This window comes from Eretmochelys imbricata, chromosome 2, assembly GCF_965152235.1.
Source record: "Eretmochelys imbricata isolate rEreImb1 chromosome 2, rEreImb1.hap1, whole genome shotgun sequence".
Lineage (NCBI taxonomy): Eukaryota > Metazoa > Chordata > Testudines > Cheloniidae > Eretmochelys > Eretmochelys imbricata.
The window spans coordinates 145,531,314-145,553,355 of NC_135573.1; the positions used below are offsets into that span (position 1 = coordinate 145,531,314).

General features: G+C 45.6%; 1 protein-coding gene across 1 annotated transcript in view; it reads right to left on the reverse strand.

Moving 5' to 3' along the window:
- The window catches only part of UBE2QL1 (ubiquitin conjugating enzyme E2 QL1), a 70,631-nt gene extending 50,352 nt beyond the window's left edge, over nucleotides 1-20,279 (reverse strand). The window contains exon 1 of the mRNA XM_077810819.1: nucleotides 20,263-20,279. The gene's annotated coding sequence lies outside the window, so the exon portion shown is untranslated. The remainder of the gene's footprint in view (nucleotides 1-20,262) is intronic.
- Between the last annotated feature and the right edge of the window lie 1,763 nt (nucleotides 20,280-22,042).

Genomic DNA, 22,042 nt, shown 5'->3' on the forward strand with positions numbered 1-22,042 from the left:
ATTGGGATGGTTTGTTCCTGCAACCTCAATAAGGATTCTTTAAAATACAGCTAGCTCTTCTGGACTCCCTTCCCCTTCATGTTATTTTCCCAGGGGATCCTGCCCATCAGTTCCCTGAGGGAGTCAAAGTCTGTTTTTCTGAAGTCCAGGGTCCGTATTCTGCTGCTCTCCTTTCTTCCTTTTGTCAGGATCCTGAACTTGACCATCTCATGGTCACTGCCTCCCAGGGTCCCATCCACTTTTGCTTCCCCTACTAATTCTTCCCTCTTTGTGAGCAGCAGGTCAGGAAGAGCTCTGACCCTAATTGGTTCCTCCAGCACTTACACCAGGAAATTGTCCCCTACACTTTCCAAAAACTTCCAGGATTGTCTGTGCACTGCTGTATTGCTCTTCCAGCAGATATTGGAGTGATTGAGGTCCCCCATGAGAACCAGGGCCTGCGATCTAGTAATTTCTGTTAGATGCCAGAAGAAAGCCTCGTTCACCTCATCCCCCTGGTCTGGTGGTCTATAGCAGACTCCCACCACAACATCACCCTTGTTGCTCACATTTCTAAACTGAATCCAGAGACTCTCAGGTTTTTCTGCAGTTTCATACTGGAGCTCTGAGCAGTTATACTGCTCTCTTACACACAGTGCAACTTCCTCACCTTTTCTGCCCTGCCTGTCCTTCCTGAACAGTGTATATCCATCCATGACAGTACTCCAGTCATGTGAGTTATCCCACCAAGTCTCTGTTATTCCAATCACATCATAATTCCTTGACTGTGCCAGGACTTCCAGTTCTCCCTGCTTGTTTCCCAGGCTCCTTTTGTTTGTGTTATAAGCACTTAAGATAACTTACTGATCATCCTGCTTTCTCAGTATGAGGCAGGAGTCCTCCCCTCTTGCGCTCTCCTGCTCGTGCTTCCTCCTGGTATCCCACTTCCCCACTTACCTCAGGGCTTTGGTCTCTTTCCCCCGGTGAACTAGTTTAAATCCCTCCTCACTAAATTAGCCAGCCTGCTTGCAAAGATGTTCTTCCCTCTCTTCGTTGAGAGGTGGAGCCTGTCTCTGTCTAGCAATCCTTCTTCTTGGAACACCATCCCATGGTCAAAGAATCCAAAGCCTTATCTCCAACTCATCTAAGTAGCAAGTTGTCTTAGGCTATTGGCTGGAACCAGGCTTCCCTGGTCAAGGAAGTAGCAGAGCTCTACTCTCCTTCCTGGTCAGATCTGAACTGGGCTAGGTCTTCTCCTTTTAACTCCCCTCTCCGCACCTGAGATTGGCTGCAGGTTTAGCAGGATGTGGGATCTTTAACCCCCTCATTGCCAGTATGGGGCCTATCTACCTCATCACATTCTCTCTCCTTCAGGATACTGCTTGGGTTATGGCTCTTCCCAACCAACTTCCCTCCATCCTGAGAGAAAAAAAATCTGCATTTTGGTGAGCACCTGCAGGCCAATGCTGTATCCAGATCTAGAAGGACTGGAGGGATAGGTATTACCACATGCTTCAGGGGCTGGTGTCTTTCATGACATGAAGCCATTGTAGCAGGGCATGATTCATTACAAGAGTGAACTTATTGTCAAGGATGTAACATCTGAGTGCTTCCATGGCCCATTTCACAACTAAGCCCTCTTCTTCTATCATGGAGCGGGCCTTTCTCTTGGGAACAATTTTCAGCTTAGATAGAGGATGGGGTGTTCCTCACCATCAATCATCTTAGACAACAATACCTCAAATGGATCGGCAACCTTTGGCATGCAGCCCAACAGGGTAAGCCCCCTGGCAGGCTGGGCCGGTTTGTTTAACTGCCGCGACTGCAGATTCGGCCGATTGCAGCTCCCACTGGCTGCGGTTCGCCACTCCAGACCAATGGGGGCCGCAGGAAGCAGCAGCCAGCACATCCCTCAGCCCACGCCGCTTCGCATAGCCCCCATTGGCCTGGAGCAGCGAAACGCGGCCAGTGGGAGCTGCAATAGGGCGAACCTGCGGATGTGGCAGGTAAACAAACTGTCCCGTCCCACCAGGAGGCTTACCCTAGCGGGCCGTGGGCCATAGGTTGCCAATCTCTGGGCTACTGTCTTTAAGCTTAATGCTGAGGGGGCCACAATAGATGAGAACCACAGTACAAACTGGTGGTAGTAACCTAAGAAACCCAGAAACCTGAACATCTGCTTCTTTGTAGTCAGAGTGGGCTGGACCTTGTCCACAAGAGATTGTACCTGACCTTTCCCCAAGGTATACGTGAGGTAAGCCATCTTGTCTTTGCCTATGCAGTATTGTGCAGGGTTGCTGTTAGTCCATCCTCTTTGACGGACCAAAGTACAGAAGCTACTTGCTTTAGGTGGTCCTCCCAGCTCTGGCTATAGATCACAACATTGTTGAGGTAAGCAGTGACATAACCGTTATAGACCGGAGGACGTGGTCCGTTAGCTGTTGGAATGTTGCTGGTGCATTGTGTAAGGCCCATGGCATGGCCTGGAACTGATACAGGCTGAAGGGGGAGGCAAAGTCTGTTTTTTCTTGAGATTCTGGTGTGAATGGAATTTGTGAGTATCTTTTGGGTTAAGATCCAGGGTGGTGATATATTTGGCTGCACCCAGCTGATGTAATAGTTTTTCAATACATGGCAGGGGAAATGTGTCAAACTTTTATATGGCACTGACTTTTCTAAAGTCAATGCAAAATTGGTTGGTTACATCCAGCTTAGGGACCAATATTATTGGACTCCCTAAGTCACTACAGGATTCCTCAGTTACCCCAAGGTCCAACATAAATTGGAGTTCTTGTTCCATGAGCTCTCTCAGCTTCTGGGGAAAAGGCTGCGAGTTTTCCCTGACACAGTGTCCAGGCTATGTGATGGGTGGTGAGGTGGGTTCACCCAGGCCGGGCAGAAAACACCATTGAGAAGGCAGCAATCAGCTGTTGGGCTTGGATCTTCTGCTCTGGCGCGAGATTGTCCCCAGTATTAACTGTTCTGAAGTCTGAGATGCTGTCTGTCTAAAGCCCTAACTCTAGTTCCAGAGGGTAGCAAGCTATACATATGCCCTCCCTTGCTTTTTCCAGCTTTAGGAGATTGACACAGTAAATTTGTTTGGGCCTCCTCTTGACTGACTGCCTGATTTCAAAATTCACTGGCCCTACCTGACCAATAATTTTGTAAGGAGGCCAGTAGTTTTGACTCAGAACTAGAGAGTCAAATTTAGGAAGCAACAAGATCCCCCTGTTAGAACACTCAGAGGTGGGCCCCTTTATTATAGGTTGTTTCTTGGGTGCTGTATGAACTTAGCAGATTCTCCTGTGTGATGGTACCTAAAGTCTCTTAGCCTTTTGCAAATGGTGAGGCTGTTTTATACAACATTGTCACCTTGGGGACTTAGTTCCTCCCACATTTCTTGTACTAAATCCAGAGTCCCTCACGGCTGCCTCCCATTCAACAGTTCAAATGGGGAGAATACTGTAGATGATTGTGGTACCTGTCATACCACAAACAGGATGGTGATGGTGGGGAAGCAGCTGGTCCCAGTGACAAGTATCTGTGGCAAATAATTTTTTTAGTGTCTGATTAAAACATTCTACCACCCGTCATTTGGGGAGGGTAGTTGACGGTTAGGAGGTACTTGATCTTCAGTGATCAGCTTTTGTTTTTTGTTTGTTTTTACTTCAGATGTAAATTTAGTTCCGTAGTCTGTGAGAATCTCCTGAGGAACCCCTACTTGGGCAAAGATCTTCATCAATTCATAAAACCAGCTGCAGTGGCTTTGATGTTTGTGGAGCACAATGGTAAGGCCTCAGGATATTGGGTAGCATAATCCATGATTACCAAGATTTAGCAAGAACCAGCCCACATTTTTGTTGAGTGGCCCAACCATGTCCATTCCAGTCCTCACAAATGGTATGCCAACCAAGGGGAGATGGACCAGTATAGCTGTCATAAATATACAATGGGCAGCTGAACTGAATTGCCTTACCTGTAAGGGGTTAATTTGTTCAATTAAATAGATGGCACCTGACCAGAAGGACCAATGGGGAAAGAAGATACTTTCAAATCTGGGGGGGGGGGAAGGTTTTGTTTGCGCTCTCTTTGTTTGTTTCCTCTCTGGATGGAGAGAGCGACCAAACAGGTAAAACATCTCCTAAAACATACCTGAAATGATACATCTAAATTTACAGTAATTGTAAGTAAAGGCAAGGAAATGTGTTAGATTATCTTTTGTTTTAGCTTATGAATTTTCCCTATGCTAAGAGTGAGTTTTATTCCTGTTTTTTTTTGTAACTTTGAAGCTGAGCCTATAGGGGAATCCTTTGTGTTTTAAATCTTTTTATCATCCTGTAAAGTTACCTTCCATCCTGATTTTACAGCGGTGCGTCTTTTACTTTTTTCTTTATAATAAAGTTCTTCTTTTCAGAACCTGATTGATTTTAGTGTCTTAAAGATAAAGGGTCTGCTCTGTACTTATATTAAAGGCAATTGGTTGGTATATTATTCTCAAGCCTCCTCAGGAAAGGGGATGAAGAGGCTTGGGGGGATATTTGCGGGAAATAGGGACTCCAAGTGGTCCTTTTCCTGAATTTTTGTCTAAATCACTTGGTGGTGGCAGCAATACTGTCCAAGGACAAGGAAAGGATTTGTTCCTTGGGGAAGTTTTTAACCTAAGCTGGTAGAAATATGTTTAGGGGATCTTTCATGAGGGTCCCCACATCTGTACCCCAGAGGTCAGAGTGGGGAGGGAACCCTGACAATAGCCTTCGTCATTCTCTGGGGTGCAGTTAGTTGACATTCTGAGCAAGAGGTGGAGAAGTCTGGAACCTTCTTATATATCCTGGGCCAGAAAAACAGGGGCATCTGGGACACCAGGAATTAGGTTTGAACTTCCTTTGGTGATCTTTCTCTAGGCGGTACAACCACTCACCCTGATTTCAAAATGGGGGAATATTTCAGGTAGCAGGGGGTCCACTATCTTCCCATTAAAAATGACCACTAGTACATAGGACCAACTTAAAGTCTCATCTCCTTTTTTGTTCTTCAATAACGTTGTAGAACCTAATCAGGATCTCAGATTTGGATAAGGGGGTAATCCTAAACTGCAGGAAGGACAGGGATCCTAAGGAAGCAACTAGCTGCTTGGAACTCTTGCCCTCTGGCCTGGCTATGTGCTATATGAGTGAGGCCTATTGGGCCCCAAGTCAACTGAGGGGATGCCAGCTGTGAGGACACTGTGCTCTGGGGAGATCCCAAGAACGCCTTCAGGAGGTCCCCAAAATAGTCCCAGTCTCAGTCAATAATGACTGGGTAACTGAGTGATGTCATGAGGCTGGCAATTAGGGGTCTTGTAAGCTCCTCCATGGGAAGCAGAAATTGAGTGTGGGAATATGGCTTTACATCCCCATGCAAACACTATAAGTAGATGGTGCTGCGGGGCAATCTTGGAGTTGGTACTGATGATTCCTTCATGAGGGTCAGACCCCTCTGTGTCCCTGAGATCACAAGGCCCATTACTTCTATCCAGTTTAACCAGGCTGGTCAGTTTAGCTGGCCCTGGCCAACCTGTTTGGGCCTCTGCAGTCCAGACTTACCGTAACTGCATTCCATAAACAGACAGTCCTGGTACCAGTGCCATGGGAGGCCACAATTAAAACACACATCCTGGACCTGGTTGCTGGTATGGAGGCCTCCCCATCATTTCTCAGTAATCTCTTCTGCATGGGCCTTCCCTGTGCCTGACCCCAGGATTTCCCTTTTTTGAGATTGGTGAGAGTTGGAGGATTCTTGAGCTGACCCTCAGCCAGACTATTCCAATTCCTTACTTTGAGTTGTTCACGACTCCCATGACTTCCTGAGCTTCTTAAATCCTGGCTAGGGAGGCCCTGGGTAGGGTTCTTCAGGACACAGATCCTCTTGGCCACGTTTTTCATTCACCAGAGCTTATTCCTTGGCCCAGGAGGGTCCCTTTCTGGATATTGCTATCCTAGCCACCATAGAGATCTCCATTAGCTGGATTGCTTCAGTTATTGTCTCAAGCCAGTGATGTAACACCCAGTCTCCTTCCCTGACAGGGAGTACCTGTGTAAACTATTTGAGCAGAATCATTTCCACTACTTGAACCCCTACCATTGTTTTGGGTCTGATCCACTGCCAACACCAGTCTTCCAGTTTCGTGCCATCACGTGGGCCCAGGCATTCAAAGGATATTGCTCCTCCCAAAATCACTGGCTGAATGATAGCCAAAGAATCCAAAATGGCCAGTTTGACTCATGCAGAATCTTGTGATATTACTGAGTCTAACCCACAATAGGCCTCTTGTGCAATTCCAGTCAAGTGTGCGGATAGTAAGATTGCCCATTGCTCATGTGCCCACCATGTTGCCACTGCCACTCATTCAAACCTTCTGAGAAAGGCCTCTGGATCATCTTCAGGTCCCATTTTTGTTAGTCTGACTGGTACTGGGGCCTCTGTCAGATATGTGCCGGAAGACTGACTATTGTGGGAGGCTGCAGTATGGTCACCACCTGATGCACTAGCTGTTGTTGTTGCTGTTGCTGCTGAAAAATTAAATCTTGGATCAGCTGCTGGTGCTGGGTGACCATCTGCTGGAGGAGTTGCTGTAGCTGCTGCTGCTGAGTTGGCCGTTCTGTTGCATCATCCATTTCAATGGTTGCTCCATGTCCATACTGCTGGGGAGGCTTTGTTTTTTTAAAGTCCTGACCTGCTCCCTTCCACAGGGGTTAGCCTGATGCCTGTATTCACCAGCAAATTTGTAAATGAACTGTTTAGATAGTGCTTCCTTGTGGCCAATCAGGGCATGACTTCCCCTCTGCAAGTCCCTGAAAGAGGAAAAGAAATAAAGAAATGGAAAAAGATGGGGTGGAGGAAGCAAAAGTAATACATATATTTCAAAAGCAAAAATAATAAATAATTGTTTTAAAGTTTTATTTAACTCATTTAGGTTCCTCCATTGTATTGGGTATCTCAGGCAGAAAAGGAGAGCTGGAAGGAGGAAATAACCAATCCTGACTTCAGAGCTGACCAAGCGGCTAAAGGATCTTCAGGCAGTTTGGAGCCCTGAGGAGAAAGGGAAATATGCCAGCATGTTAATTATTATATTTTAAACACTGACTTGTGCCATATATATGTGGAAAGGTAAATTCCCTGGTGCATACCATAAAAGTACAGGAAAAGGTACAGTAAATTGTATTTTATTTTGAAAATCACTTTAAAACTACACTTGCATAGTCACAAACCTCCCTTTCACCAACCCCCTTTGTCACAAACCACCATGCAACCTGCCCATCTCCTGCACTTAATTAGCCCTTCTTTGACACTCAGCTTCCACAGCCTGCACTCACATGACCCCTCCAGTCAACAAGAGTAGCATATAAGAGGCTTAAAGACCTTATCTCCCTCTCACACACACACAACCATACACAAACTGTCTAGAGACATATCAAGCTGACTTTAAGGGCTCAATCTTAAAAGCTGTGATAAAGGTGGGAGGGATAGCTCAGTGTTTTGAGCATTGGCCTGCTAAACCCAGAGTCGTGAGTTCAGTCCTTGAGGGGCCCAATTAGGGATCTGGGGCAAAAATTGGGATTGGTCCTGCTTTGAGCAGGGGATTGGACTAGATGACCTCCTGAGGTCCCTTCCAACCCTGATATTCTATGAAATCCTGGAGGTGCAGAGTGCCCATTGTGAAGTTAATAGTAATGGAAGGTATTAACTACTTCTGAGGAGCTGATTAGCACCTTACAGGATCAGGTCCTAAGTCCACTCTTCTCTGGAAGGAAATAGATCTGGACTCTTGGTTTCACAGATCCAAGCTGGTTTTGATTTGATTCTTATCTGCTTCTTCAAGCCCTTCCAGGGCTGTTCCTCCAATAGTTCTTCTTCTGCACAGTATACACTAAGGGTCTTTGTACACTGAAATATGAAGTGTGATTAAAGGACAGGTAGATATATCCACACTAGCTTGATCTGTGCTAGCATGACTAAAAATAGCAGTATTGACATGGCATCACAAGTTCCCACACAAGCTATTTATGTGAGTATGTACTACAGTAGCTCCTCACTTAACGTTGTAGTTATTATGTTCCTGAAAAATGCGACTTTAAGTGAAACAATGTTAAGAGAATCCAATTTCCCCATAACAATTAATATAAATGGGGGGGTTAGGTTCCAGGGAAATTTTTTTTTGCCAGACAAAAGACATTATATAAATTTTAAATAATTTTAAACAAGCAATTTAATACAGGTATAAGTTCTAAACAAACAATTTAATACTACAATCATCACTGCTGAGAATGAAGCTTGGTTGAGGTGGTGGAGTCAGAAAGTGGAAGAGGATGGATTGTCTGGCTGCTCCTCTTGCTGTTCTTGCAAGCACAGGCACTGACTTTGCCAGGGGCAGGGGGCTCAACCCTTGGCCCATCCAGTCCACCCCTTCCCTCAAGCCCCCACCCTTGACCCGCCTCTTCTCCCCCTTTACTTCACACTCTGCATCCTTCCTCCTCCCCACTCCCTTCTGAATGCTGCAAGCCAGCTGATTGCCGTGGGCAAGAGGCAGGGGAGGAAGGGAGGGGGGAGGCATGCTGAGTACTTGCTCCCCCCCCCCCTGCCCGGGGCAATCAGCTGGTTTGCGGGACAGGAGGGAGGGAGGAGGAGTGAGGACTTGGCATGCAGGCTCCCCCTCCCTTCCCTGCCTCCTGCCCAGGGCAATCAGCTGGTTTGCATTGTTCAGGAGGCAGGGGAGGGAGGCAGGGCCTGTGTGCTGAGTCCTCGCTTCTCCCTCCTCCCCCGCAAGCCAGCTGATTGCTGTGGGCAGGAGGCGGGAGGGAGGAGGGGAAAGGTGCTGATCCCCGGGGTCTGCCGGAGGGCAGGAGGCACTGTGGGGATGGGGGTGGGGCGAAGGGAGGCTGTCAGCTGTGGAGAAAGCAGGCAGCCAAACAACATAAGAGTGGAGCATTGCATGACTTTAAATGAGCATGTTCCCTAACTGATCCACAACAAAACAACGTTAACCGGGGCGACGTTAAGTGAGGAGTTACTGTACTCAGAGTCCCCAGTGGGCTTCTACAGCCTGCACTGAAGTCCATGCTACCGCATCTGCACTGCTATTTTTAGCTGTGCTAGAGCAGGTAAAGCTAGGACATGCTGCAATCAGAGGTTGGATTACAGTGCAGACATGTCTACACTATGAGCTAGGGGCGTGATTCCCCTGCTGTTCGTGTATACACACTCCTACTAGCTCTCATCAAATTAGCATGAATACAATTAGCAGTGCAGCCATGGTAGCACTGGTAGCAGCAGTGGAGGCACAGCTGAGCCACGCCAAGTACAAACCTACCTGAAAGCAGTACGTATGCAGCATGGCTCACCTGTGCCTCCAGTGCCCTACCCATGCTACTGTGGCTACACAGCTCTTTACACTTGTGTTAGCTCTATGAGAGCAGCGCAACTATGGGTACATGAACAGTAGGAGAATCGCAACCCTACCTTGTAGAGTAGACCTACCCTCGAGGCTAAGATCCTGTGCTATGCTTCTAGGAGGCGCAGAAGGTACAGCCCAAGGGTTGGGAAGCACTAACTTTGTGCCCTCCCAGTGATGGGCAGTTGCAGGCTCCCAATTATGTCCTTGGCATAATTTAGGCAGCCTTGGGGTACTTACGTCATAAGAACAAAATTTGGACAGTCTGCATATGTCAGTCGAACCCTAAAAAACACCCAAACTCCAAATGAACAAACAAAAAGCATATAATATTCACAAAAATTGTAAAGGAGCACAGAAAGTCAAGAGGAAGAGACAAAAACAGCGGCGAGAAGAACTTTATCTGGGGATACACTTTGGAATAATACATTTCAAAGATTTACTGGACTATAAAATAAAGGGGGGACAACTCCTTAGTTATCCATCACTTAGGTGTCAAAGTGAATGTTGTGTGAATGTTGGATCCTCCTGTCACAAAGGCTGGAGAGGCTGGTAGCTTAATGTCTCAAAAAAGCTGAAAAAGCTATTTAGGCAAAGATTGTGGCTTGCTAAAGTTGAGGCTTGAACACTGAAAAGCATGATTTATATTGTTTTTTATGTAACCAGACCCATCTCTTTTCTCTTGCTTAGTATCACATAAATCTATGTTCTTTATCAATAAGCTTATTCTCAGTTTTACTATAAGCCATCTCAGCACTGTTATACCGAAGTAAAGTAGGAGTTCTGAGCTAAAATTTAATAGCTTCTGTGAGAGTCCAGTGAGAGAGACTGGACATTGCAGAGCGATGTCTCTGGGGTACATGGGAATGGGAGTTCACGGACTGTTACCTGCAAGGCAAGGTTAAGACTCACAGCATCCTGAGGAATTTGCTGGTGAGGCAGATAGACTGGTGTGGCAAGAGCTGACACACAGTTGAAGCCCCAGCAAAATTGATTCTTGCTGAGGCACAGAAGTAACGCAGTGATGCAAGGCTCTGGGTGCCCTGAGGAGAGTGTCACACTGACATAATCCAATGACCCTTTCAATGTATTTTTATTTGTTTGATCTTCAGAAAGAACTCCCTTGTAAAACTGACAACTCTAAATGTAATTATGACATGTCCTGGAACAATACATTGTATAATTATAGAACCTGGCATCATGCAGTAAAGTACAAGTAAGTCTGTACCAGTATAACATTAGCATTTTCTCTGTCAGTCTGTACTTTGCATATTAGATAAGTAAATGTAGTCTATGTTGCTATAGTTGCTCAATTGAAATAACGGGCTAATTTACCAAGTAGCTGATGTGAAAAAAGAAAGAAGATGAATGTTATTGCTAGTGCATTCTTCAGATAGAGACTGGCATCATAGGAATCAGTGCACATTCTGCATTAATTCTACAACATATTTTGACGGTTCACATTTTGCCTCTAGTTATTTGCTTTTTTTCTACTGACATTTATTTTGTATTTGATTTATTGTTTTGTTCCCCTCCCTCACAATGGTCTTAATTTAAAGATATAAGGTAACATTTCCAAAGCTCCTACCCAATGTAGGAGCCTAAGTCCCATTTTAAAAAGTTTCTTAGGGCCATATTTTTAAAGTAATGTAGGTGCCTAAAATGCAGATAGGCTCCTAGTGGGATTTTCAAAAGTGTCCATGTGCTCAGCACATATTGAAATCAATGGGAGTTAGGAACCTAGCCAACCTATCTACATCTTTAGATGCCTAAATAGCATGGAATGTCTGGCCTTAAGTACCTAAGTTACTTTTGGAAATAAGACATAGGAAGGGGAAATGGGCAAAGTTTTTTGCATTTAAGCATGTCTGAGGTCCTGCAAATTAGAGCCTCTAATTTAAATGGGGGGTAAGGATGATGGAGGGCTGCCTTTTGGTAATTCTGCCGCTCAACTGTGATTTATAAGGCCATGATCCTGCAGTCAGATCTGCTAGGATAGATACCTGTTCCTGTTTGGAGTTCCACTGTAGCTTTCAAGAAGTGTAAAGCTCTATACTAGTGAATATGATTGTGGAGCAGGGGGTCTAAGGTTGTAATTCCATCCTGGGGTTTTGGCAGGGGTGCTGGAACAATTTGTATAGTGGGGGTGCTGAGAGTCATTGAACCAAGCTATAAACCCTGTCTGTAATGGCAACCACTTCAATCCAAGGGGGAATGCAGCACCCCCAGCACCCCTGGTTCTAGCACCTATGGGTTCCGGTGATGTTATAATCCATAAAACTGAAGCTAGAGTGAATTCTTAGTGTTAATAGTAAACCCCAAGGCCAAATGGTAGCCTCTATTCATAAATCTTTATTGCAAGAGTACATTATTTCATTAGAGATGGACAATTGCCATGGTTTCCTTGACTACTTTCAGCTCGTGCTGTTAATTTTAATCCTTGACTCATTAATTTTTGGTGCTCTTTTGAGGCTTGCTCATTTTCTCTTTTTAAAAATTGTATTTATTAGTTTGGTTGCCTATTTTTCTTTTTTGTTTTAAAGTCATTATTTGATTCTTGTTTACTTTCCCTTTTTTGTTTTTTATCCTTTCTCTCTCTTTTTTGTGTGTGAACAGCCCATGCTAATTTTTAATTAATGCTTTTCCTTGCAGTAATAGCTCACCACACGGCTTCTATGTCTCTCATATAGCACTCCAATCTGCAACTGCAGTATGGGAGTCTTAAGGATCCATGCTTCTAAGAGAGGGGAAGACTGGAGTGTTAGCTCTCCTTGCAGATGCTCTGAGATCTATGGGGATGGTAATGGCTTTCACAATGGTCTTCAAGTCTTTCCCCTTCATGCAGTTACAAATCATACCCTGCCGAGGGGTAAAGGCAACAGCTGCTCTGTGAGGTCCTGTCTACACTAGAAATTAGGACCCATAATCCTCCAGTTTGCAGCTCCACTGATAGTAGTAATATTGAAGGCTGTAGTGTAGACAGGACTGAGGCATTTTTACCATCATGTTGTCTAATCCAGAGTCCTGTTTACAATACAGCCTATGCCATTGTTCCTGCCACTGAAGCTGTAGTGGTGATCAGTTATGGATCCTAAATTTACCAGTGTAGACGTGGCCTTTGTTCATGATTACTGAGTTTTGGAGGACTTTTGCCTTTCAGATGGGTTTTGCAGGGATCAGCTGCAGTGACTATTGAGGATCCCAAATGTCACCTCTGCTGAGTGCGATAAGGAGTTTTGCTTCCCAGTCCCTGTACTGGAAAAGCAGGGTGAGATTTTCTCACAACCCTATTGCTTCCTGCTTACTCAGTCTTTTAAGATTTAGTTTTATAATGATAGTTTGTAACACTGGTCTAGCTTGTTCCTGTACTGTCATCTTCCCAGACATCAGGCCAGGAGGACATTACAGATACTAACCTCTTGACCCATTCAATTATCTATTTAGATCTTTCATTGACAAGCAATTTTTTTCTTAAATAGGAACAGGACAAGTTTAGACCCTCCAACTTATTATTAATGCTTTTTAGTGACAATATCTAGCAATGCATTCATGCCACTTTTAATCTTCAAAGCATTGTACAAACAATAACCTAATTAAATTAAATTCATTAATTTAGTAGTTAAGACCTTGTATAAACCACATTTGACATTCAGCTTCCATTAAATCTCTTGCTGACAGATGCTTTAATTGATCTAGATTTGGCAAAGGTTCTGGGCCAAATTCACTCATTGCCTAGAAACTAGAAGAAATCAGTCCCCAGCAGCAGAAAGTCCACAGGAGTGGATGTGTAACTGTGCAAGCTGTCTCCATTGCCACTTTAGGACATGGAGCAGGCCAGCACCATCCACACAGTGAGGATGTAAGGCCAGGCCAGATGTACTGAAATGGTTTATAGAAATTTTAGAGTTGACTTCCCTGTAGCAGAAATTTCGGGGATGGGTCAGCAGAAGTACCACAGCCTGCTCTCTCCTTGGTGAATTCCACCTTTTTGTACTGCCTGAATCATAGAATATCAGGGTTGGAAAGGCCCTCAGGAGGTCATCTAGTCCAACCCCCTGCTCAAATGGCAGCACCAATCCCCAATTTCTGCCCCAGATCCCTAAATGGCCCCCTCAAGGATTGAACTCACAACCCTGGGTGTAGCAGGCCAATGCTCAAACCACTGAGCTATTCCCTCACCTCCAATTGGGATAGCTCAGTGGTTTGAGCATTGGCCTGCTAAACCCAGGGTTGTGAGTTCAATCCTTGAGGGGGTCATTTAGGGATCTAGGCCAAAAATTGGGGATTGGACTAGATGACCTCCTAAGGTCCCTTCCAACCCTGATATTCTACAAAATGAACCTGATCCAGTATATGAATATATTATAGCTGTGCTTTTGAAAAGGCAAAACTTGAAAATGTTCCCATCTTTTCACTATATTTGCATTTATCTATGATTAGTTCATTGTGAGATACAACCCAACTGTACCTCTTAACCCAACATACAGTTTAAAATTAATAATCTCTTAAAAACAGATAATGTTTATTTTGTCTTCCCTCTCAGTAAGTAATATGACATTCACTGTGCCTTGAACCAACATCCCTCATCTATTCAGTATGAGAAGTAGTTTAGAAATTATATAATTATGTAACCTTGTAAACAGTCTTGTTCAAATGGCATTCTGCCTACTTTTACAGAGGAGCAGTCAGCAACTGGACTGACACTAAGGACTGACTTCATGACAACTTGGCAACTCTTGACAATGGCTAGAACACGTTAACTGCTTTTTGCTGGAAAATGCCACTTAAGGGGTTTGGGATTTTTGTTTTGTTTTTCTGTTTAAAGTTTATGCAGTGCAGAACCTTTATTAGAATAGTACTTGTTTACATTTATTTTGCATTTACCTCTGTGCCAAGGAGTTCTATTTTATTATACTTAATTCCGGACACCCTTCTCTGATGGTTTTCAGTTGCAAGGAGTGTTGCCTTGTAGTCAGGGGCTTAGGCCCTTTGACATACTGAGGGCAGTTTTGGTAAGGGAGTCCAGGCTTCCCCATTCCCTCAGAGTCCAGCCCAGCCCAGCCCAGGGCCCTGTAAGGGTGACAAAAGTGTCTGACACCCAGGAACACCTAAGGCTGCCCTCCCTGAGACACTTTCTACCACCCCACTATTGTCAAAAATTCACAGTTTGCAACAGAAAAACATGAAGGTGATCAGCTCAGCGCTTGGCACCTCTTTGCAGCTGGGCATGGCAGCTCTCTCCCTCTTGGGGCAGCAGCTGCCTCTTCTTGTGTCTTGACCCTCCAGCTAGGTCAGTTCAAAGTCTTTCCCCTTAAGGGGTAGTCCATAAACAAAACACAAGGAATCAACTCAAATAAACTGGGCTAGTAGGTGAGAGGGGGGGGAACGTCTCTCTATCCAGGTATAACAGAAGCAGGCCCTCCCTTTCCTCAGGAAGGGACAATCATTGAGGGAAAGATCCTGCCTTTTTTCAGGAGCTGCAAGGTAGAGGTCCCTTCTCTTCCCTGGGCTGCCCAAAAATGAACTGTTCTGCTCCCTTTTAACTCCTTCCCTAGTGTGTGCATCTCTTGCAGGTGTGGCAGGGTAGGGCAAGGACAAAGCACCTTAACCCTTTGTTGCCCAGTGTGGGGTTTGTATAACGCATCACACCCCCTCTACCTCAAGATAAAACCTGGGGACCCAGGGCCATTGGGATGTTCCCCCACTCCTGGGAGAAAACATCAGTATTTTGGAGAATTTTTCTGACTCTATACTGAATTTGGAAAATCATCATCTGGAACCTGTTTGACCAGTTGATTGATATGCATGCTAATTCTTGAATTCAATCTGCTAGTTGGATTGTCCGTTTCTCTAGATGGCAGACAAGCTGCATCTGGCTACTTATGGGGGATGTGTCATGAATGCTGGTCCATTGTCCCCCACACTGATTCATTGTCCCCCATTTCACCATCTGTGGAAGGCATGCTGGCACCAGAGGAAGCTGGTTTTTGCTGTGCTCATAGTACATGTGATCAAGTACTGGCACTTACAACTTTAATTGAAAATAGATTCTAACATAAACTGAAGACTGGTTCAGTTTTCCTTGACCTGACTGCAGCATACAATATGGTTTGGCATATGGGTCTTTTGATTAAATTGTCTAGAACTATGCCAAGTTGGTTAGTATGTGCAATGGCTCTCTTTCTGAGAAATCACCATCTCTGTGCACATATTGGTGATAGAACAAATGCTTGGAGACACCAGAAGAATGACCTCCTGCAAGGATCATATTGTCTCCAACATTATTCAACTTATATTCGAATGGCCTACCATATACTGGGTCTCACAAGTTTGTTTATGCAGGTGACATATGCCTCGGCATTCAGCCACACTCCTTTGAAGTACTTGACAGAGTTCTGAATGCAGTATGGGGACTATGGCTGATTATTGTTGTCTGTGGCACCTGATACCAAGTGGAAGTAAGACTGTGTTGAGTGTCCTCCATTTCCATCATGCACAAGTGGGCAGAGAGCTGGAAGTCTTCTTGCCTTGAATATCGTTGATAAGAACACTGTGGCTTGGCTTGACCAGATTATGTATGCCAAGTAATACTGAATTTGGAAAGAATAGGGCTGGAGAGACAGGTACTAACATATAAGCTGAGCATTTGTGTCCTTCATGGCATTTAACAACCTCAAGGGGGCATGGTCGGTGACAGGCTTGAATGGGTAACATCGCTGAGAGTCCACAACCAATTTAACAGTGAGACCTTCCTTTTCTATTACAGAATCTGCCTGTTCCGAGGGAAACATCTTGAGCTCAAGCAGAGTACTGGGAATTCCTCTCTATTTATTTCCTGGGACAAGACGGCACCGAGTCCCACTTCTGAAGCGTCAATTTATAAAATGAATTATTTTGTGAAGTTCGGACTGAACAAGACAGGCTCTTTACACAAGAATTCTTTTACTTTCTGAAAGACCTTTTTGCAGGCCTTGGACCAATATACTTTCTTGAGGCTACTATGCTTAACTAGGTCTGTGAGAAGTGCTGTGATCATTGAAACCCCTGGCACAAATCACTGGTAGTAGCCTGTGAGCCCCCCAAACCTTTTGACTTACTTCTTCTTGATGGGGCATGGAAATGCTTTGAGGGTCTGGAATTGGCCTTTCCCTAAGTATATCCCAGGTAGGTGATTTCTTCCCTCCTAATCTTGTACTTTGTGGGGTTTGTCATGAGCCTAGCCTGCCAGAGGGACCATAAGATGGCAGCAACATGTGTGAGACATTTCTCCTCCAACTCTCGACAGATGCCCACATCATCTAATTAGGCAGCTGCATATGAGCCATGTGGTTGCAGAACTCGATCTTTGATCTGTTGAAATGTTGCTGGGGCACCATGGAGGCCAAAAGGCATAGTCTGAAACTGATACAGGGCAAATGTGTGGATAAAGCAGTCTTCTCATGTGATTCTGGTGTGAGCGTGATCTGCCAGTACCCCTTTGTTAGGTCTAACATGGTGATATACCAGGCCTTGCCCAGCCAATCTAATAGTTTGTCTATTCAGGGCATGCAGGCATCAAATTTGGAGATCTCATTGATATTTGTGAAACCTATGCAAAACTGGATGGTGCATCCAGCTTTGGGACTAATACAACCAGGCTTTGTCAATGTGAGATTCTTCAGGGATGCCCAGCTCCAACATCGCCTGGACATCTTGCTTCATGGCCCCTCACATTTTTTTGGAGAGTGACTGGGGGGTTCTCCCGGACAAACTGCCTGGGTGCCATTTGAATGTGATGGCACATGAGATGTGTCTGCCCCAGCCGGGAGGAGAACACTGTTGAGAAATTTTTTATGAGGTTTCTCATCTGGGCCCTCTGTTCTGGGCAGAAGTGTTCCCCCATCTGTACAGGGTCTGGGGCTAGTGTGGGGGGCACTTGAGGCCCCAGTTCTGGCTTAGTGGGTCAAGGGGCAAGAAATAAGCCTTCTCGCTCCTTCAATTATTTTTAGGAGGTGAACCTAATATATCTGTGGGGGTTTCCTCTTGTTGGGCTGCCTAATCTCACAGTTAACTGGCATGACTTGGTGAACCACTTCATTGGGTTCTTGCCATTTCTCAGGTAACTTGGACTCCAGATTTGGGAGGAGAAGGAGTACCAAATCACTTAATTTAAATACATGCACACATGCCCTTTTGTTGTGGGTTCGCTCCTGGGTCTGTTGAGCATCGAGGAGTTTTTCTTTGACAGAGGCTCCGAGGGTTTCAAGCCTTTCCCAGAGCTTCAGCACATACTGTAAGACATTCTCAAGAAGCCTGCCCTTCACACATCTCTCAGACCAGGTCGTGAATTCCCCAGGGTTGTCTCCCATACAAGAGTTCAAATGGGGAGAACCTAATAGATAACTGGGGGACTTCCCAAATAGAGGGGAGGGGATCAGCTGATTCCAATGACAGAGGTCCTCAGGCATAAACCGTTTTTAACATCTCCTTCAGGGTCTAGTTGAATGATTCAACCAGACCATCAGTCTGTGGGTGACAGACCAATGTGCAGAAATTCTTTATTTTTAGAAGATCACAGACCTGTTTCAGCAGCCTTGATCCATGAGGATCTCCTTTGGTACCTCTCTACTCAAGCAAAGACTTTCTGCAGTTCTGCAGCAATTGTCTTTACAGTGGTGTTGCATAGTGGGATTGTTTCAGGATAGAAGGTAGCATAATGGACTATTATGAATATGTGTTTGTACCCCTCTGCACGTCTTTTCAAGGGGCCAATGAGGTCTATTCCAATCCTTTTAAAGGGGATGTTGACGATGGGGAGGGGGATGAGAGAGGTTCTTCCCTCCCCCGCCCCCCATTGGTCCTACTAGTTAGCATTCAGGGCAGGAACTGCACAACTTTTTAACTTTCTGGTGCACTCAGGCCACAAGAAGTTATCTAGGCTGCCTTATTCCAACAGGGGGAGGCCCAATCCAGAGCTTCTCCAGTAAGCAAACTGATCACTAGTCCTACCCTGCGATACATTCAATGGCAGTGCTGGAAAAGGAAACATCATTGGTTAAGGAACTCCCTGAAGTCAAGGAGGTCCCCATCAAAATGTTCAGTACTGCAGAGCTCAGTTCAAAGGGCAGTGGCTTAGCCCAGGCCTGAAATACAGAAATTTCCTCCTGGGACCATGCTAGCTGCTCATGGAGTGTCTGATTTTCTGCTAGGAGCTGCACCATGTGGGACTGCAGCAGATGGTTCTCAGTTTGATGTTGCATGACCCGCTCCTGGAGATCCAGTCCCCTATGGGGTCTGGTGGGTGATGGTAGACCTGCCCCTTCCATATTCCTGTTAAAGGGCTCCCACAGAGGGGGTCGGAAGCAGGTCTGGAAAAACAGATAGAACCCTGGCCAGGATTCTGAAATACTTCTTTTGGCCCAGGATTCACCAAAAATTAAAGATTTCTGCAAATCCTGCCCCAAATGCCAACTAATAGGACCTAAAGAAGTGAAAAAAGTCCCTCTTGTCCCACTCTCTTTGTCAGCATCCCATTTGAAAGGGTCAGGATGGACATCATTGGGCCCTTAGAAAAAAGTGCAGCTAGGTAAAAGCAAGTATTTGTTATAGTTTGATTTTACACTAACTGCTATCCTGGGGCAATCCCACTGTGCAAACCCAATTAAAAGACTATTTCAGTTGAACTGCTAAAAGGCTTTCTCAGAGTAGGAGTACCTAAGAAAATCCTCACTGGTCAAGGAACTGTTGACCTGAATTTATGGGCAGGTTTATTATGACTCACCACGGCTCTGATCAGAAGACATTTAAGGTTCTTGTCCCAATTCAGGCTACAGGGAACACATAGAGTTCACACATCGTGAGAGGACTCTCAGAGTGTATGGCAAGGACACTTATACTGAGGATAATACCAACTTGTTAAGGTCTTTATTAAAATGAATGAAAGAAGAATTAATGTTACAAAACACAGAGTCACCAAGAAATAATACAATTCTATGATCCTTGGTGGTAAATATCTATTCTAAAAGACTACTTAAGCTAGCATACTCACACCCTTCCCTGAAGACCTGGTGGTAGGAGACAGAGGACCAGCCTCATCTCTGGCATGCCTGAGGAACTGATGGTCCAGGCTTCGCAAATTGGTAGGGACTAGGTTCGAGTGTTGAGTAGCTAGCCTGTATTGCGAAGCTGAGTTGATAGCTTGACAGAAGATAGGAAAAAGCGACTACCCTGCATGGTTGTTTGCTCTCTTATAGGGTCCCGGTACTGCCCACTGCCAGAATCTAGGCCCAACCTACCATGCCCAAATCTTATTTCCTCACCCACATAAATCTTTGGGTACACTTACTCTATAGGTTAACATATTATAACATTGTAACAGGGTGCTGGCCAAGAGGTCCTAAGCCAGTCCTCTGTTAGCCCCGCTCCAATTAAGAAGCATTGATTGGGGCTGGCTGAGTATGCCTTGCCTAATTGATAGAAGGGAAGCACCTGCAGGCATCATTAGCCAGGCGCTATATAGGGCTGGCAGGAAGGAAGCAAAGGTGGGGGAGAAAGGAAAGGGAGGAGCCAAGGGGTGTGTCCCCCTACTTGCTGGAGAAGCTAGCTGTCCCCAAGGTTGCTAGTTTGGAGCAGTCTGTAAATAGAAGGTGGTGGGAACTGACACTGTAAATAAAAGGCACTGGTGACTGCACCCAGAAGAGGTCTCTGGCTGATTTGTGGGTGCAGGGGTCCCATAGTGTGAGGGCAAACAGGAAGATCCCCTTACATGTGCGGGCTTGTCTGGGATTCGAGAGTCAACCGCATTTGCTCCAACCCCTCAGACAGAGACAAACACCTACAAGATCTCTATCAAGCATTCTTACAACTACAATACCCACCTGCGGAAGTGAAGAAACAGATTGATAGAGCCAGAAGAGTTCCCAGAAGTCTCCTACTACAGGACAGGCCTAACAAAGAAAATAACAGAATGACACTAGCCGTCACCTTCAGCCCCCAACTAAAACCCCTCCAACGCATTATTAAGGATCTACAACCTATCCCGAAGGATGACCCAACACTCTCACAAATCTTGGGAGACAGGCCAGTCCTTGCCTACAGACAGCCCCCCAACCTGAAGCAAATACTCACCAGCAACCACATACCACACAACAGAACCACTAACCCAGGAACCTATCCTTGCAACAAAGCCCGTTGCCAACTGTGCCCACATATTTATTCTGGGGACACCATCACAGGGCCTAATAACATCAGCCACACTATCAGAGGCTCGTTCACCTGCACATCCACCAATGTGATATATGCCATCATGTGCCAGCAATGCCCCTCTGCCATGTACATTGGTCAAACTGGACAGTCTCTACGTAAAAGAATAAATGGACACAAATCAGATGTCAAGAATCATAACATTCATAAACCAGTCGGAGAACACTTCAATCTCTCTGGTCATGCGATTACAGACATGAAAGTTGTGATATTACAACAAAAAAACTTCAAATCCAGACTCCAGCGAGAAACTGTTGAATTGGAATTCATTTGCAAATTTGATACAATTAACTTAGGCTTGAATAGAGACTGGGAGTGGCTAAGTCATTATGCAAGGTAACCTATTTCCCCTTGTATTTTCCTACACCCCCCCCCAGACATTCTTGTTAAACCCTGGATTTGTGCTGGAAATGGCCCACCTTGATTATCATACACATTGTAAGGAGAGTGATCACTTTAGATAAGCTATTACTAGCAGGAGAGTGGGGTGGGAGGAGGTATTTTTTCATGCTTTGTGTGTATATAAAAAGATCTTCTACACTTTCCACAGTATGCATCCGGTGAAGTGAGCTGTAGCTCACGAAAGCTTATGCTCAAATAAATTGGTTAGTCTCTAAGGTGCCACAAGTACTCCTTTTCTTTTAGTGAATGTGGTTGGCAGCCCAGATATGAAGAAGACCCTGAAATGGCTGTTCAAACAGCAGGAGCAGATGCAGCAGGCCCTGCAAAGTTTTCAGTCCCACCAGGCTGAGAGGCAGGCCTTACTGACCTGGCAAGCAAAGCAACAGCAGAGTCTGAAAGAGTTCATACAGGAGCAGACCGGCATGCAACAGCAGCTCCTGCAAAGAGTGGTGAGTTCTGCAGGAGGGGATGCCACCCGGCCGCTGGGCTGGGGACTCTGTAAAATGAGCCCAGTGGATGATCCGGATGCCTTTCTCAGGACCTTTGAGCGGATAGCCACATGCACCGGGTGGGAGAGGGCAACCTGGGCCCTCCGACTGGCTCCATACCTAACGGGAGAGGCACAAGCAGCCTATATGGCCTTGAGCAACAAACAAGCCCAGAACTATGAGGCAGTGAGGGCGGCCATTCTAGACCAGGTAGGCCTGTTGACAGAGTGGTACCGCCAAAAGTTCTGGGTGACCCGATGGATGGTGGCAGTGTGGCTGTGGGCATATGCCCAGAGACTAATGGACTGGGCCACTCGCTGGCTGAGGCCGGATACATGCATGGTGGGCGAAACAATGGACACGTTGGTCCTACAACAATTGCTGCAGAGCCTTGCCAAGAACATCCATGTCTGGGTGAGGCGTCACCAGCCTGTCACTGTCGAGGCAGTGGTCAGGTTGATGGAGGAATATATCGAGGCAGAGGGTCCCCGGAGGGAGCACTGAA